We start from the raw sequence: 18,365 nt of genomic DNA, 5'->3' as shown, positions 1-18,365 counted from the left end.
CTTGAGGCTTGCACCCTCTGAAGCCATGGCCCAAGCTCTACGTTGGCCCCTTTCAGCAATGCTGGAGTGGCTGGGATGCAGGGCACCAAGTCCCTAGGTTGCACACAGCAGATGGACCCTGGACCCAGCCCATGAAACAATTTTTTCCTCCTAAACCTCCAGGCTTGTGATGGGAGGGGCTGCTGCAAAGGTCACTGACATGCCCTGGAGACACTTTCCCTATTATCTTGGTGATTAACATTCTGCTCCTCATCACTTATGCAGATTTCTGTAGCTGGCTTGAATTTCTCCTCAGAAAATGGGATTTTCTTTTCTATTGCATTGTCAGGCTGCAAATTTTCCAAACTTTTATGCTCTGTTTCCCTTTTAAAATTGAATGCCTTTAACAGCACCCAAGCCACATTTTGAATGCTTTGCTGCTTAGAAATTTCTTCTGCCAGATACTCTAAATCATCTCTCTTAAGTTCAAAGTTTCACAGACCTCTAGGGCAGGGGCAAAATGCTGCCAATCTCTCTTTGCTAAAACATAACAAGAGTCACCTTTTCTCCAGTTCCCAACAAGTTCCTCATCTCCATCTGAGATCACCTCAGCCTGGATTTCATTGTCCATATCATTATCAGCATTTTGGTCAAAGCCATTCAACAAGTCTCTAGGGAGTTCCAAACTTTCCCTCATTTTCCTGTCTTCTTCTGAGCCTTCCAAACTGTTCCCACCTCTGCCTGTTACCCAGTTCCAAAGTCGCTTCCACATTTTCAGGTATCTTTTCAGCAATGCCCCACTCTATTGGTGTCAATTTACTGTATTAGTCTGTTTTCACACTGCTGATAAAGACATACCCAAGACTGGGCAATTTACAAAAGAGAGAGGTTTAATGGATTTACAGTTCCATGTGGCTGGCGAGGCCTCACAATCATGGTGGAAGGCAAGGAGGAGCAAGTCACGTCCTACATGGATGGCAGCAGGCAAAGAGAGGCCTTGTGCAGGGAAACTCCCCTTTTTAAAACCATGAGATCTTGTCAGACTTATTCACTATAATGAGAACAACACAGAAAAGATGTGCCCCCATGATTCAGTTACCTCCCACTGGGTCACTCCCACAACATGTGGGAATTCAAGATGAGATTTTGGTGGGGACACAGCCAAACCATATCACATGGTGTGGCTGAACAGGACAGGTACACACCCACTTTGCAGTGTGGGCCATTAACAACTGTGGGGCATGCCATTTTATTGATAATTGCATTACACAATATAGAATTGTAAGATTTAAGGGGCAAAAGGGCGATATTAAGAATGTGTTGTGCCAAGTGTGGTGGCTGGTGCCTGTAATCCCAGCACTTTAGGAGACCAAAGTAGGTGGATTGCTTGAGCCAGACCAGGCTGGCCAACATGGCAAAAACTCTGTCTTTACAAAAAATACACAAAATTAGCCAGGCATGGTGGTGCAGGCATGTAGTCCCACCTACTTGGGTTGAGGGGGGAAGATTGATTGAGCCTGGGAGGTGGAGGCTGCAGTGAGCTGAGATTGCACCACTGCATTCCAACCTGGGCAACAGGAGTGAGACTCTGTCTCAAACAATACAAACAACAACAACAAACCAGAATGAGTTGTGTAGAAGACTTTAGACTTCATTCTAGGCCAGGGCTCACCAGGTAGGATTCCTCACTTTCCTCACCTTTCCCATTTTCCAAATCCTAAGTGTGACAAAGACACATAGCATGCCCTCCAGCCTTTTAGAACACACTACACACCTCTTGCACAGGGGAGAACAGGCCTGCCCTCATTGTTCTTTTAAAACAAATAATTCTTAGAAGATGTTGCATCATGTCAAGTATAAACACAGGAATTATCTGTGTGTGGTGCACACAAAGCACATCTGAAGAAGTGGCTTCGATGAATTGTTTTCGTTTGAAAAGTTAATACATATTTCCAGGGAGAATGAGCTATTCTAAATAGGATATTTTCTTTCATTCATACACAGTCCCAAAATTCAGCAAAACTCCTTGTAGGTGGTATTCATGCCATGTCACAAATGCACAAAAAGCAGGATCTTCTCCACGAATGCAGATGTTGCCTTCACTCTTCCTAGCTGACATTTGTTTTTACAGTGGTGGGAATCAAGGATAGTGCCACCTCTCCCTGTGAACATCCTTCCCCATGAAGCTCAGGAGCCTGTGCTATTTAAATATATGTCTTGTGCCCTGAGAGTTAATGCTGGTGGTACCTTTAGGTGCAGTTATTTCCTCACTAGCTCAGAAAAACCAGGATGTAGCTTTTTCAAATGGGCAGAATGGAGCTTTTGAAAATGCAAATGTGTGTGTACGCTTGAGACAGAGGATGGCTTATAATTAATGAACTTTTGTGTATTGCTTATTGTGTGTGTGGGGGTCAGCTCAATAAAAAACACATTGCCTTTTCTTTGTCAGTGACAGATATTCTTATCAGAAACAAGGCTCTTATTGTACCAGTTTTCCTCTGACAGAAGAGCAAGGGACTGCTGTGCATGGTGCTGATGGGGAGTGCAGGACAGACACTGGGAGTGGCCAGGGGTTTCTTTAAAGACCATCTGAAAACATTGGCATATTTATTGGAATAATCATTAAGAAGTAAGAAGTATTTTACTTAATACTGCAGTATGAGGTCCACTATAGGGTTAAAGTGGGGATTCCTCACTGTGGTCTGTAGTTTTTAAGGGTAAACTTGCCAACTCTTTAGAAGAGACTGAGCACCCATCACCTACTTTGTAGATGGTAAATTAAAAAAAAAAAAAGCAAAAGAAACACATTTCTTTCCATGGACTTTCTGAACTTATTCATTTTTAACATAAATTTAGTATCCTCCATGAACATTCAAGAAACAATGCCGGCTGGGCACAGTGGCTCATGCCTGTAATCCCAGCACTTTGGGGACACCAAGGCAGGCGGATTGCCTGAGGTCAGGAGTTCGAGATCAGCCTGGGAAATATGGAGAAACCCCGTCTCTACTAAAACCACAAAAAAATTAGCCAGGCATGGCAGTGCACACCTGTAATCTCAGCTACTCAGGAGGCTGAGGCAGGAGAATCTCTTGAACCTGGGAGGCAGAGGTTGCAGTGAACCAACATTGTGCCGCTGCACTCCAGCCTGGGAGATAGAGTGAGACTCTGTCTCAAACAAAACAAAACAAAACAAAACAAAAAGAAACAATGCAGAAAACACTAAGTAGAAGTTTAGGGGCTCAAAAAGAGACCTCATCTCACTGAAGTAAAGGCTGAAGAGCAAGGGTCCTCTCTGTGGGGTGTGTATGTGGTGAGCAGGGGTCATGTTTCTGAGACCCTTTCTGAGCAGTTGCCTTTGCGAAATTCTTTTACCTGGTGACTAGTTTGAGGACAGTCATTGAAAAATTTACGGCCTCTAAACAGATTCCAAAATTGACGTTGATGTTTTACTTTCTGGAATAAAAATAATTCTAGAAGGTTCTTTTTCCTGAAGGAAGCTCTCTGAAATGAGTTTAATTAAGGAATTAGAAGTATCCTTTGGTGTGCTGAGCAGTCTGCCCAATTTTCATTTATAATCTACCTAGTTGTGTGACTTGGCCCAGCTACTTTTATTTCTCTGTGCCTCAGTGTCCTCATCTGTAAAATGGAGATGCTAATAGTATCTACTTCATGGAATTCTGAGGATCAAATGAATTGGTGGCTATAAAGCATGTGGCACGTAGGAAGTACATAGTTAATGCTATGTGTTAGCCCTTCTTCTTCTTCCTTCTCCTCTTCCTCCTCCTCCTGCCCCCCACCCCCACCCTTCACCTACCCATCTTCCCTACCTCTAGGCAATTATTCTCACCAGACCATGTGATCACACTGATCTTCTAGCCCGAAATAGTCTCATAATTTTCCAAAAGAAAAATTCCCTTGAAAACAGAATAACCAAAAGAAGACAGAGAAAGAACTCACATGTAAGATTCTCTTTTAGTCTTGCTTTTCTTCAGGTCCTCTCTCCAATCTCATGAGCCTAAGGGCCAGGGCTTGTTTCCCTTGCTTTGGCCAAGGAGGTTAGCCTGGTCTGGGGAGGCTGGTCTGGAGGAAGGAGCACTGGTCCCCAGAGCCTTGTTCTGGTCTTTGTTCTGTTTTACCTCTGTGCAGGGTTTCACAAGTCATTCCACCTCCCTAAGACTCGGTTCCCTCCAGTACAAATGAGAAGATTGGACTAATCGATCTTTAGGCCTCTTCGCAGTTTGGACAGCCTGGGGTTTCAGCCCCCTTTGAACCTGCAAACTGCATGTATAAATATCTCCTGACTGGAAATGTCCTCTGAGCTCAGGATGGGCAATGTCTGAGATTCGGGGTGTCAGTGCATTTCAGCCCTATTAACGCCTGTATTTAGGATGGGAGCTTCGTCTGTCCCAGGGCTGTGGCCATCATTCACCACTGGGAATCTGTAATGACTGTGAGCCATTCCCCTTTCCTCTCCTGACCTCGACCCCAACTTCTTGGGACTTCCCCTTAGGAACAAAGCAAGAAGTGCTCAGATGAAGGCGCTGTGCTATGATGAGCAAGGCCACAGAACACTGTGACTTTGCAGAGCAGGCACAGTCAGTCAGGGAGAGTGTCACTGAAGAAAGTAAATCCATCAGCTCCCCTTATTACTATGTAAATGAATTTATCATGACTGGGGGGCGGGGCAAGGACAGGGAGGCATCCTGGAGTCCCAAGGGCTTCAGCCCTTCTGATTTGCTGGGAGAGCTGCAAACAGAAAGGCAGCCCAGGACCACACCTGTGTTTGAGAGCAGCGCCAGGGGCAGCTCTGCAGGGAGTGTGGCATGCCCTGGGGGTGTCATCATCATTGCCATCTTAGCACTAAGTGTTTCACTGGACTCAGTCTTTCCAGCAGTGTCCTGAGAAGAGTGTCCTAAGTATGGAGTGGGACAGGGTGGGCACTGGAGAAGAGGAAGGGTTTTTTTTTTTTTTTTGAGATGGAGTCTTGCTCTGTTGCCCAGGCTGGAGTGCAATGCCATGATCTCAGCTCACTGCAACCTCCACCTCCCGGGTTTAAACAATTCTCCTGTCTCAGCCTCCTCAGTAGCTGGGATTACAGGTGCATACCACCACGCCTGGCTAATTTTGGTATTTTTAGTAGAGATGGGGTTTCACCATATTGGTCAGGCTGGTCTTGAACTCTTGACCTCAGGTGATCCACCCACCTCGGCCTCCCAAAGTGCTGGGATTACAGGCGTGAGCCACTGCACCCAGCTAGGAAGGGGTGATTTTGGAACAGAAATAACATGGAGGGTAGAAAAACCATGAGGACAATGGATGCCTGGGGAGGGGAGATGCTGTTGGCAGGAGCTGATGCGGAGGCAGAGACAGATGGACATCCTGCTAAGATGGCAGTTTCTACGTTGAAGTAATCAATGCCTGTGATTAGGCCTGAAGGAGTGCTTTCTGGGAGTGCTGGAGCTGTTCGTGTCCCTGGAGATCGGGGCCCTGGCGGGGGTTTGCTCATGGTGGCTGCTCTTGCGCTCTCACATTTCTGTCTTCCTGCTCTGGCTCATGGATCTCCACGTGCCCACACCACCCCTCTCCCAACCCAGTTCGGATCATAGTTTTAGCTTGTAAGTTTGCTCAGAGACAGTTTAATTTCATTTCTTCTTACAGGCAAGGAACCTGAGGTCCAGAGATGTGAAGAGAGGTGGCCGATGTCACACAACAGGGCAGGACTGGAACCCACATCTATGACCACTGATTCAGTGCCAAAGGGAGAGAAGGGGGAAGGGGATTCAAATTTATTTAGAGCTTTTCTGTCCTCAGCAGAGAGAGCTCTAGTTACTTGTATATCAGCTATTTCATTCAATTTTACTCTGTGAGGTAGGTATTATCATCCCACTTTACACATGAGGGAGTTGAGATGTTGGAGAGGCAAATTAATTTGTGCTGACAAATTGTGAACCCTCATCAGATTCCAAGCCCCGTCTTTGGGACCTTCACACTCATGTTCTTTCCTCTGTGCCTTGTAATACAAATGTCCAGCATTTCCATTACTCATGCAGCTGGTGAATCAAACCAACATTAAGCCTGTCCCTGGCTCTTCTCCCATCAAAACATGGCTGATCTATGCTCCATTCATTTTCCATCCTTGGGAGGTCATGAGTTTCAAACAAATTATTTGGTTTACACAGTACAGTACTAAAGTGAAATTTTGTCTTTGTCCCTTCCAGGTATCCTAAGCAAGGGGTGTCTTCTGTCCCCAGGAGTTACTTGTCAATATTTTTGGCTGTACAATGATTGTGTGGTGGTACTGGCAATTAATATCCTGGGATTAAGGAGGCTGAACATCTTTTAATACTCTAGACAGTACTGTACAATGAAAAAATATCCTAATCAGAATGTCAGTTGCACCCTGTCTGAAAAACATGGTACTTCTTTAAAATGAACGTGTCTTCCCAAAGACTGCATTTCATTGCAGGAATTTGGGACAGATGTAAACCCTCTGGCTTTTGGTCTGGAGATCCTTGCTGCAGTAGGACATAGTAGATGACTGCATAGTGTTCAGAGAAATCTGGCTCTGCTTAAATGCATCCCGTATAACGTTCCTACGTTCTCTAAGCTTCATTTCCCTATGTGTAAAATGGGGATAATTATAGCATCTGCCATACAAGGATTGTTGTATTGTTTTAATAAGTCACTATGTATGGAGGGCTTACAATAGTGCCTGGCATAATTAATCACTAGATGTTGGCTTCAGTCCTACATATAATGTAATGCATTATACAGAATCATTAGGACTCCTTTGCAAAATACTCAATTATGTGTATTAACACTTTGAAATTCCAGGCCAGGCGTGGTGGCTCATGCCTGTAATCCCAGCACTTTGGGAGGCCAAGGAGGATAGATCATTTGAGGTCAGGATTTTGAGACCAGCCTGGACAACATGGTGAAACCCTGCCTCTACTAAAAATACAAAAAAATTAGCTGGGCATGGTGGCATATGCCTATAATCCCAGCTACTCAGGAGGTTGAGGCAGGAGAATTGCTTGAACCTGGGAGACAGAGGTTGCAGTCAGCCGAGATTGTGTCACTGCACTCTAGCCTGGGCAACAGAGTGAGACTCTGTCTCAAACAAAAACAACAACAACAAAATACACACACAAAAAAAACAAAAAAGACTTTGAAATTCCTATTGTTTACTTAAATTTGAAGTAAAAGAACCTCCCAAATTTTAGTATTCTTAAAATATCCACCAGCTATTGGAGAATAAGGGTTCTAGTAGAAGTTGAAGGGTTACAACTATATCAAATTTAAAAAAACCAGATACACCTATGAACATTTTCCCAGGCTTGAGTGATGCCTCTGGGAGTGAGTTGTCTCTTCTTATCTGGATCCTGGGATGGACACTGGTGTCCCTGGGGTAATCCATCTGAGTTCATGTCACATGCTATGGCTAGGAATAACCAGGAAATACTGGAGTGAGGATTCACACTGGCTCTTTTACATTTTCCCAAGGAGGAGGAGGAAAAGAAAGAGGAGGAGGAGGAGGATGGTTATAGGGGTTCTTACAAATCCCTCAGCTGGATGGCTGGATTTAGGGCTGGGCATTTGTGCTTTCAAGAGCTAGGTCATTCTAAAGGAATGTGAGAAGTGCATCTCTGAGGACAGAGATTAAACAGTGGGAAAATAGATAAGTGATCTGGGGGTCTGTCGACTAATTGCTAGCTAAAAGTTAACATTTCACTAGCTCCTGCTGAGAAGGTAATGGCCAGGCTTCACACATGGAGTTTTATTATGAGAAGAGAGAGTAGCAAGTGTGGGAAGATGAATTTATCATCCCTGCACACACGCCACCTCCAAACACACCTGTTTTTTCTTAAACAGCTCCTTGTTTAGCATTCTTACAAAAGGCACGATAATCTTGGAGGATCAATGTAACATACTCTAAGTGACAAGAAGTGCTAAATGTCCTAAATTTATTAAAGGCCTGTTGTGTCCTGGAAGCTGTACTAAAGCCTATGGAAGATGCAAAGAAGAACAAGGAGTGAGTCTTGGCCTCAAGAGATTTACAATATATTAAAACACCTAAGACACCAAATACGAGTGCTTTTCAAAGAGTGGTTCTTAGAATCACAGGTCTGTTACAAAAGGAGATTCTTAAGAACCAAAGCAGATGGGACCTAGGACTCTGCATTTAAAACAAACCCTCCAGGTAATTCTGATCTACGCTGTGGTTTGAGTAGCATTGGCCCAGAGCAAATGTAGGCTATAAGCCTGGGGTATAAAGGCTTCAATTCTGTGTTATATAAGCAGTGTAGCCATATCTTGTAGGAGAGCATCAAGGCATATTTGAAAGAAGTGTGCAGCCTACAGGCCTCAAGATGAGAAATATGTGGCAGGTGTGTTTGCAAAATGGGGGAATTAGCATTGGGAGGGAAAGAATAGCATGACCTTCGTGGTGACCAGTGGAATAAATAAATATAATCCCAATGTTTATGGAACGTCTCGTTGAGTTACCAATGTATTCATCATTAGGGTTTAATCCTAATGCTTTTTAGTATGCTGTCAGATCAGGAGGGAAATCCAGAGGCTTGCTTCTCCACAAATATTTATCAATGGATGTTTTGGGAATTAAAACATGCCAGGAAATAGGGGCAAAGTACACAAGTGCCTGTCTTTGTGTGGACAGGTTGTGTAGATTGGGATATTCACTGGATGGGATAGTTGGTGACCTGTATTTATTTGGGGTATTCCTGTTTGTGATGTTGAAGGCTAATTCTTGGGGGAAGAAACTGTGAAATTTGCAAAGAAGAATTTATAGAGGGCCAGTGAGCAGACAGAGGAATGAATGTGTTGGGAACAGGAGGCAGCTCGGGAAGCTCAGCAGTTGTTCTATTCCCTGGCTGTCTCCCCGGAGGAGTTCCCGTGGCAGAATCCAGGGCATGTTGTCCAGCCTGGGATCAAGAGGCTTGGCAGGAGGTATAGGAGCGTAAAGCCTAGAAGTGGACCTGTGGCCGAGCAGAATGGTCTCTAATTTCTGTGACTAAGGAAGCTCAGAGAGTGCTCAATTTAAGCCTGGAGTGGAAGTAGATGAACTTGCTGGAAAGGAGCATGATCCTCTGGTGGGGCTGCGGCAGAGAGGAAATGTGAGGACATGGAAGGAAACTGGTTCATGCTGAAAGCCCAAGTCCCATTAACTGAATTGCAGAGAACAGTATCTCTTAGCCTAAACTTGAACCCTGAGACGTTCCTCCACTGCTTTTATGTGACTAGCCGTGGGAGAAAGGAGAAATAGAGTCGTAGGCTGGGAGAGTGATAGGCTGGGGTGGAAGTCTTTGGACAAATCCATTTCTTATTCTCTAGGTAGTAACGGGCCATGAGTTGAGGAGTCAATAGCAAGAACCCATAGGGGAAGAATTTGGTATGTGTTTGGGATTCTGCCTTTGGGATTTTTTAAATCCTGAGATGAGGGAACAGACTACTGTGAAGGCATGATGGATCCTGTGAACTGAACTTTTTACTCTGCCCTTGGGACAGTTATAAATTGAATGCTATCCTGGCTGGAAAACAAAGGACACTTAGTTTGCCCCTTTCCTGGCCCCTGATTGGACACTTTGGCTCAAGGTAGACCACACTATTTTTGTTTAGTAGCTTCTCCAGGCTGTTCTTTTTGTTACTGTAATAACTAGTTAAAGGTTGTGAAGCACGTTCTCTGACCTGCGTTATAACTCTTGATCCATCTGCAGGGCACCGGGTAACCTCATCCTCCTGGTCCTGGGTTTCTTTTTGGCCCCAATCAAGTAGTGAGGGGATGCTGGGCTCCATCACACCGGAGGTTCAATTTTGCATGGTGAGTAAACAAGCAGAGAAGGCTTAGAAGAGTCCCTTTTCCAGGAGTACCCCACAAGGCTGGTTTGAAGCAACGCTGGAGCCCCAGAAAGCTGTACTTTAGCTCCACAGTGGCAGCATGCCCTGTAGGAACCCCTCTGATCCTTCGTGACACTCTTGTTCACGGTCCTGTGAAACGGTGCTCTGTGGGAGACTCTAGTCTGCTAGGAGAGCTCCCTTATTCTCAGCACGGAGAGAGGGAAACCATGAAGTAAGGGATGTAATTTATTTTTCAACAACACAACACACCAGTGCATGCTCTTCCAAGTAAGTGAGTGTCAGCCCTTTCAAAGTAGCTCCAAAGTGGAGTGAGAGTTCCCCCTTGCTCCTCTGTCATTTTCTCTGACTGTATTCAGTGAGGAAAAGTCTTTATGCCTGGAAGGTAAATTGATTCTCAAAGACCATCCACAGTCCTTAGGAGTCAGGTTCAGTAAATAAAGTAGGCCTAATTGTAATATCCTAATATTATTTTCTTCATGTAAAATGGCTCTGAAAGCAATGACAACAATAATTCCAAAATGATTCCAAAAAATGGCAGCCCAGTTGAAATAATCCTTCAAGATGAATATTTTCATGATAATGTATAAGCCCCTTAGTAATGTGGCTAATCTAGTTTTTAAACCTATTTCTCTCATATATATAATTCATATGCCTACTATTATTTGCCAACTAATACTAAATTTATAGTTCTCAATGAGAATTGTTGTTTATCTAAAACAAACTGTTTCTGTATTTATAAGGTTCTTTACACAAATAAGGTGTTTAAAAAGATTGGCTTTGAGCAAACAAAAATGCAGTATGATTTTACTAGAATGAATGCTTTGGTCAGCATAGCTATGATGGACTAACAGCTTTTCTTCACTACATGTTGATAGAGTGAGAAGATTTAAAACAAGCATAATGTACATTAGCTGGGACACTTACTATTAGTGACAGATACTAGGAGAGAGGCTCTACTTGAACAGACTCAAACTTAACTTAAAAATTATTTCTGCCTGTAATGGACCTTTTAGTTGTCTGAGCAACTGAGTGCTTTAGATAACCCCCATACATATCAAGAACATTCTAAATTTTTTTCCTTGGCATTTGGAAATTTCAAGTTAAGGATGTCTGCCCTTGATCAAGTTACACACTCTTCAACTTGGGCAGTTCAGCAGAATTCAAAAGATAAGATGTGAATGAGTCTATCTATTCATGTCATCACACTTCACTAAATTGCAAGGCTATTTGATGAAAGGATAGCTCAGTTCTCACTAAACTGCAAGTGGGTTTGGCAGATCTTTAGCTGGAATCCACTGAGGAGCTCTCATTTCTGAACAGTGATTGGGAAACCAGTTGTATTTTAAAAGATTCTAACGATTTAGAAGCTCTGAGACCCCTTTAAATCTCTGTCTGTTTTGAGAGACCCATTGATTTATAGTAAAATATGAATGTAAGAGATGAACCTGTGGCATCATAACTAAGGGCTCTTGGCATTCTGGAAACTGGCTCAGAAGGTAATCAACATAGAGCTAGAGCCATAGTGTTAGTTTTTGCTGTAGTCAATCAAGCAAAGGGGAAATTTCTACTCAAAAACACGTAAATAATTTTGATTTTTTCTGTATTACCTTGAAACTTCAAATGGGCTTATAAATAGGAAGAGAAAATACTGCTAGATGGGTTGTATTCAGTAGTTATTTTTAAATGAAATAAAAAATTATGGCTAAATCTATTGCCTAAAAATTGTGCTGTAAAATATGTAAATAGCCTGTATCATTAAAGCCTTTTCTTCGAGATACAAATAAATGGTTCAGAGTCCAAACTCTTCTTTAAGAGTTCAATTTACTTCTTCAAATTCCTTAAGCTTGAGATAGGTTTTGCAGTTAAATACTCCTCATTTGCATGCTTAGTCAGAAGGGGGTATTATATATAGATTATATGGAATCTTAGCCTATTTACAAATAATGAATGTTACTGAAAATATTCTGTCATAGAGACATATGCATGTGTGTGTCCATCACAGCACTATTCTCAATAGCAAGACATGGAATCAACCTAAATGGCAATGATAGACTGGATAAAGAAAATGTGGTACAATAACACCATGAAGTACTATGCAACCATAAAAAAAAAGAAGATCATGTCCTTTGAAGAAACATGGATGGAGCTGGAGGTTATTATCTTTAGCAAACTAATGCAGCAACAGGAAACCTAATACCACATGTTCTCACTTATAAGTGAGAGTTAAATGATGAGAACACATGGACACATAGAAGGGAACAACACACACTGGGGCCTATCAGAGGATGGAGGGTGGGAGGAGGGAGAGGATCAGGAAAAATAACTAATGGGTACTAGGCTTAACACCTGGGTGACGAAATATTTTGTACAACAACCCCCCACGATGCAAGTTTACCTATATAACTAACCTGCACAGATACCCTTGAATTTAAAAGTTAAAAAATGACATATTATACAAACGATGTCAAAGGAAGTTTTGAAAACAAAAGTTACTCATGACCCCACTACCCCAGCATATTTTTTTATTTTTATGTATTATCTTCCAATTATTATTCGTGTACATTCATATTCTTATGTACTTGCAATCATTATATGCACCATTTTATAGTCTACATTTTCATTTAGGATATCTGTGATGGTTATTGGCTATATTATTGAGAATATTCAAAAAATACAAGAAAAATAAACAGGATGTTTGAAACTCATAAGATGTGTTAAGCACACATTGCCATGTAAGCAAGTAGCTCATGTGATATAGGCAAAACTCACTAGCTGTTTTAGGCATGCAGATAAAGAAGAAGCAAGCAGATTGTGCAATGTGGGCAAAATATAGGTAGTGGGTATACGTTAAATATAGGTAGTCGGTAACCTGAAAGACATGTTAAGAATGGAATGGCATATATAATGGAACAAATAAGATAAATACTTTTAGATAAAGAAGAAACAGAAAGGTTAAGTCATATGATTTGGTCACTTCTGGGATGACAGCTATGCCATCCCTAAATTGGCACCTAATAGGAACATCCATTATACCCACTATGGGCCCATGTGTACTTGACCCCAAAAATGCAAATAAAAATCTATAGTTGCTCAGCAGGCTGTACAGCTATAGCCAGCTGTACTTGCCCTCAGAACTCTGTGGAGTATGAGCACATCTTAGCTCCAGGCACATTACATTTGCTGGGCCTCTTTGTTCAAACCTCATTTTGGGTCCTTATAACCACATCAGTAGCAGAGGAGGCTCATGTGGAGGAGAAAGAGACAAGGCATATGAACAATTGTGTAAGTAGGAATCAGGCAGTGTGGTCCTCCCAGTTGGCTTATATTTACCTTACCCTAAGTGTGTTAACCTAGCCTGTCTAGTTCCCCTTACATCTTGCCATGTGTTTTAAATAAATTTAATACATTGTGCAATATGAGCATCTTATTGCAAATATGTGAGTCTGTGACTCTTTCTATTCCATGACCCTGGGATAGCCTGCCCGGTAGTGTACTTGGAGGCTACCATATGACAAGGGCTAGCAAATGAGCTAGGTAACTTGAAGGGAGGAGAAAGAGAGTTATTAGGGTTTTAAACTGGGCTTAAGGGTATAAATCAACTGAATAACATGAGACTGTACCTGGCGCTCATCTGAGGCCATTTGTGCCAAAGACCCTTGGCTCTGCAAGCCAAAAAGTGCCAACTAAACAACTGTTTGTTTTCCTATAATGGAGAAAGCCCAAGAGAAGGGAAAGAGGGAAGAGCTGTGTCCTAGAAGCTGTATCTTTAAAAAACAAAATGCTTCCATTAAAGTGTTGTAATTGAACACACTTCAGAATAGACAGTGTGAACCAAGTGTGATTTGCTGGTTATAATAAACTAGGATAGATCAAACATTTGAAGTTACCTCCTAATCAGGGATTCATACTCTAGGGTAGTAAGTGAGCATTTGAAAGACCCTAATTTGGAATTCATCCCCAGAGGCCATTACCATAAGTAGACTTTAACTAGGCCCATCTAGATCTGCCTTAGAGAATTTGTTAATTCTTATAAGGGATTCTAGAAATTTTTTATTGGGGAGCTGAATGACATTCTATTTATGTGCATTGACTAGAAATATTCAATTGCATGAACAGAAGACAAGACTCTGGTAAGTCCAAAAGCCTAATACCCTTTGGAGTGGTGGGATACTTGGTTTAGAGCTTCAGTCTAGTCCAGTGTTCTGCCACTTGATAGATGCTTCTGTCACCTAATCCAGATAGAATATTAGCTTAATCTTGCCACTAGAATATGGCCACATCTACCTCAGGTAAACTTTTCATGGAAAGTATTTGCTGACGTGCTTAAAGGACAGAGAAGCAGGACCTCACCCATTAAAAGAACAGATTACATGACTTTTTTGGCCTGTTTGTTAATAAATGTTTACATGTATGCTGAAAGGTAGCTTGATACTTGTTGTTATTATAATATATTGTCAAGAACTGTGAGTAGTCTGAGACTTAGCCCTACTTACAAGTTAACAAGGTGGTCTGCCATAGTTTCATGGATGTTGGTAGAAGACATGAGACTCTTCAGTCAGAGATGAAGGACAGTTTATCCCTCACAGCAAAAGCAGTAGCCAGAGTATTAGCATTTTTGTACCAGTTCCTGGAGCCTCAATCCCCAAAGTGTGATGGGAAGGCCAGGTGACACCAATACATGGAGTGGATTATGTTACAGGAGATGACCCCTTCATTAAGAGAAACTGGATCTTATATGTCTTATAATGGGAAGTAAACTCTGGAGAGAGACACTCTGTCTTCCAAGATTATTCACTATACAAACATTCTTGAAAAGGTAGTCCAGAACAAAGGCGGTCAATGTCTTGCTAACAAGACATGCAGAAAGTGAGGGAATCACGGAGAATTGTCTCTAAGTCTGTTTTCTGTTGTTTATAACAGAATCCCTTGAAACTGTCTAATTTATAAGAAATGAAATTTATTTCTTACTGTTCTGGAGGCTGGGAAGTCCAAGGTCAAGCAGGGACACCTGGTGAGAGCCTTCTTGCTGGTGGGGACTCTCTGCAGAGTCCTGAGGTGGTGCAGGGTATCACATAGTGAGGGGGCTGAGCATCTTTGTTCAGGTTTCTCTTCCTCTTCTTACAAAGCCACCAGTCCCACTCCCATGATAAGCTATTTACCCATGAATCCATGAATGGATTCATCCACTCATAAAGGCAGGGCCGTCATGACCCAATCACCTTGTAAGGCCCTGCTTCTTAATATTGTCACATTGGGGATTAAATTTTAACATAAGTTTTGCAGGAGACAAATATGCAAACCATAGCCTAACATATAGGCTCTAGGAATGAGGTGTGAGGGAGGAGTCCTATTACCTTCACCGTCTCAAATCCCTGGGGACAACCAATATTCACCAAAAAGAATACAAAAATTGTGGACAGCCAAATTCTTCCAGCCCCTCTGCGCGAAGCCAGCTGAAATCTCTCAGCAGAAGTGGTGGGAAGTCCCTGGCTGGGAGCATTCTGTTTGGTCCCCCTGCCTAGTTGGAGAATCCCACCCCCTTCCAATGCAGCAAATGGCTGTGAGGAGACTCCAGAGTCAGTTAGCTTTCCCTCATATGAGGGAGCTTCAGGGCCAGGGGCAGGCCCTAAGCAAAGATGCCTTGGTTCTGTGGGCTAGGTCACTGGGCAAGAAGGTCAGCACCTAGGGAATAGACTTCCAGGCTCTTTGTACTGGATTTTCTGGATTCTGTTTGGTAGACTCAGATACAAACATGTAATTATGTCACTGAAAAAAGGTTTTACTGAAAAAGACAAAACATACGAAAGAAGTCTCAGTAAACAGAGTGCACAGAGAGTGAACAGAAGTGTAAAGTGATGGGTTGGGGAGGGGGGGAAGAAGGCTTCTGGAGAAACTAACAAGCAAAACAAAACCATTTCTTGTCTAATCTTATGTCCCTAGCAAAGGTGCAAACAGAGCTATCAGTACTGCAAAAGACAGCAATCATATTGGTAAGCAGGGGTAAGCATGTTCTTGTTTTAAGCTTACTTTAGATATCTACCCCCTTAGGGACTCGTTTCTTGGAAGAAGCAAGCAGGGCATTTGCCAAAGCTATCAGTTTCTAGATATTCAATACCTGGCTTTGGTAGAGCATGAAGGGGAACATTCCATCAGGGCAAGACTGAGATTAAGACATAGAGACCTGATTGAGAAACAGATCAGCGTTTTAGCACACCCAGTCAAGGGGAAATGAAAGGCTTCCCTAGCTGCCCCATTAACTGCAAATCCTCACGCCAACCGGGGGGCAAATGACAGAAGGGAGAGGCTCCACAGAACACCATTAAGCAGCTGCAAATTGAACCATTAATCTCTGTGATTCGGCTTAAAGGAACACCAGTTCTCTAGTTGATGAAAATGCTGATAGGCTCCATGCTGGGAAAGTTCTGGTTAGAAGGGTGGCCCTCCCTTGGGGGAGCTCCAGGGACTGGCTTGGGAGATGGCAATTCCCCTGGCAGCACCCAAGCATTTTATTACAATCGCAAAGGGGAATGTGTGGTACTCCTTTGGAAACACTCTCCTGGAATTTGCAAATATTTTCAGCTCCAGCAACTTGATGGCTTTTCTCAGAAGCACCAGATGAGGGAAAGGGATCCCCTTCTGCCATGATAGTGCCCATTCTTTGTGTTGAGGTCTAGGGAAGGGATTGGGAGTTTTCTCAAATGAAATGTGGGCATCACACACTATCTGTAGGCTGCCGCCCATGGAGCTTAAAGAAGATTGCCTGGGTCTTAAAGCAGATTGTCTTCTTCCGTCTCAGAGCTGGGACTGTTTGTGTGAGGGGTTGCTGGATATGAGGCTACTGTTGGGGCTCCAAGGCTTCTCACAAAGGACTCTGCCTCTTAGGAGTCAAAATAAATTAATGGGGTCCCAGGCCTGCTTCAGAACATTCTTGGTACATAGTAATATCTAACAATGGCCACTCACTGTCTATATTCCAGCATCTGCTCTAAGTGCTTTACATGTATTCATTCCTTTGAATCTGCAAAACCTCTCTGTTCGGTATTGGACACTGAGGCAGAGACTTTAAGTCACTTGGTCAAGGTGACCCAGCTTACAGAGGGTAGAATCAGCCTTTGAACCAGGCAGTGAGGTGTTAGCCTGGGATATACCACTTCTCATGGTGTGCACCCAACTGTTAGTCACTTGACTGGTAGGCTGCTGTGGCTGGTGGGGCCTCTGATCTGCAGAGATTGCCCAGCCACAGCTTAACTGACCGTGTGGTTGTCTGCATGGCACCCACTTCTGCATCCTCTAGGCTGGGCTCTGCTCACCAGTCCGGACACTCTGATTCTCTGTCCAGCTGCTTTACTGGACTATTCTTATTATTACAGCCTCCAGTGCCTGTGCTCTATCTGCAGGGCTGGACTCCTTCCAGTGGGAAGGGAGGACAAGCTGTGAGCCCCTGGACATCACAGTTGTCCCTTCTTCGACAGTTAGCTGGGTGCTGCCCCACTGTGTCCTCAGCTCAACTACTGAACCTGCTGCTGGCTCATGAAGCATCAGAACTGCGCTGTGCTGGAGTGGAAAGAAGAAGGCTTTGGGGCTGGTGAAGTGGGATTGAATGCTATCTCCCCAGTGGATCGGCTGAGTGACCTTCATAAGGTCATTCATCTTTCAATCAGGGCTTCCCTCAGAAGAAAAGATGAGCTAACCTTTATGAAAGCACTTGACACAGGACTTAGCACACAGTAGGCTATCAATAAATCTTAGCTCTCCCGCCCTGCCTTCTCCATGTGAAATACGGCTATTCAAAATAAAGAAGTGTTAGCCACAGGCCCTAGGAATTTTATGTGTTTGCTTAGTCCCCCAGGGGAGGAACTGTGAGTGTATGTGGGGTCGATGTATGAGCGGGTAGAACTGGGCAGTGTATATACCAGGCTATTAATAACGATGTGGCTCATATGTTTGAAATTCAAGGATATGTTCATACAAGACCTGAGTATGTTTTTACAGCTCCACAAACCATTCATCCACCCCAGCATGACTTTTTTAGTGCCAGTTTTAGAATTTTGATCTTTTCTCTTTTCTCCTTAAAAAAGTGATTTACAGTGCAGAGCAGTTTCTGGCCTTGGCATGCTGTGGAGTTGGTGCCTGGACATTTCTTTTCTTTAACTGTTTATTAAGGATGAAGAATCTAGCTTGGAGATATCTTAAATCCTATGAATTTTGTCAAAAATTCAGCTCCAACCACTTTTTGAGCATAAAAAGAAAATAATTGGTTTTAAAATATGTACATAAGTTTAAACGTTGGGATCCCTGCCGAGACCTAGGGAGGAATTATGGGAATGTCAGAACCTGGAGAATTCCCAGGAAGGCTGGGATGAGGCACTCCTGGGGCCCTTGAGGAAAGGCTGATCTGGGTGGGAGCATGAACCCAGCTTGGTTTACGGTTTTCCAGGAAGTGAAGGCCTGCAGTGCTGTCTTTGGCAGCCCAGATAAAGGGAAATTTCATTCATAACTAACTTCTACCT

At 43.1% G+C, this 18,365-nt stretch overlaps 1 long non-coding RNA gene across 1 annotated transcript in view; it reads left to right on the top strand.

Moving 5' to 3' along the window:
- LOC134761487 (uncharacterized) overlaps nt 1–18,365 on the top strand; it is a 201,307-nt gene that overhangs the window by 30,168 nt on the left and 152,774 nt on the right. Inside the window, exon 2 of the long non-coding RNA XR_010140161.1 lies at nt 9,714–9,817. This is a non-coding gene — a long non-coding RNA (uncharacterized LOC134761487). The remainder of the gene's footprint in view (nt 1–9,713; nt 9,818–18,365) is intronic.

Source organism: Pongo abelii, chromosome 4, assembly GCF_028885655.2.
Source record: "Pongo abelii isolate AG06213 chromosome 4, NHGRI_mPonAbe1-v2.0_pri, whole genome shotgun sequence".
Lineage (NCBI taxonomy): Eukaryota > Metazoa > Chordata > Mammalia > Primates > Hominidae > Pongo > Pongo abelii.
This window is presented reverse-complemented; position numbering and strand designations above follow the sequence as displayed.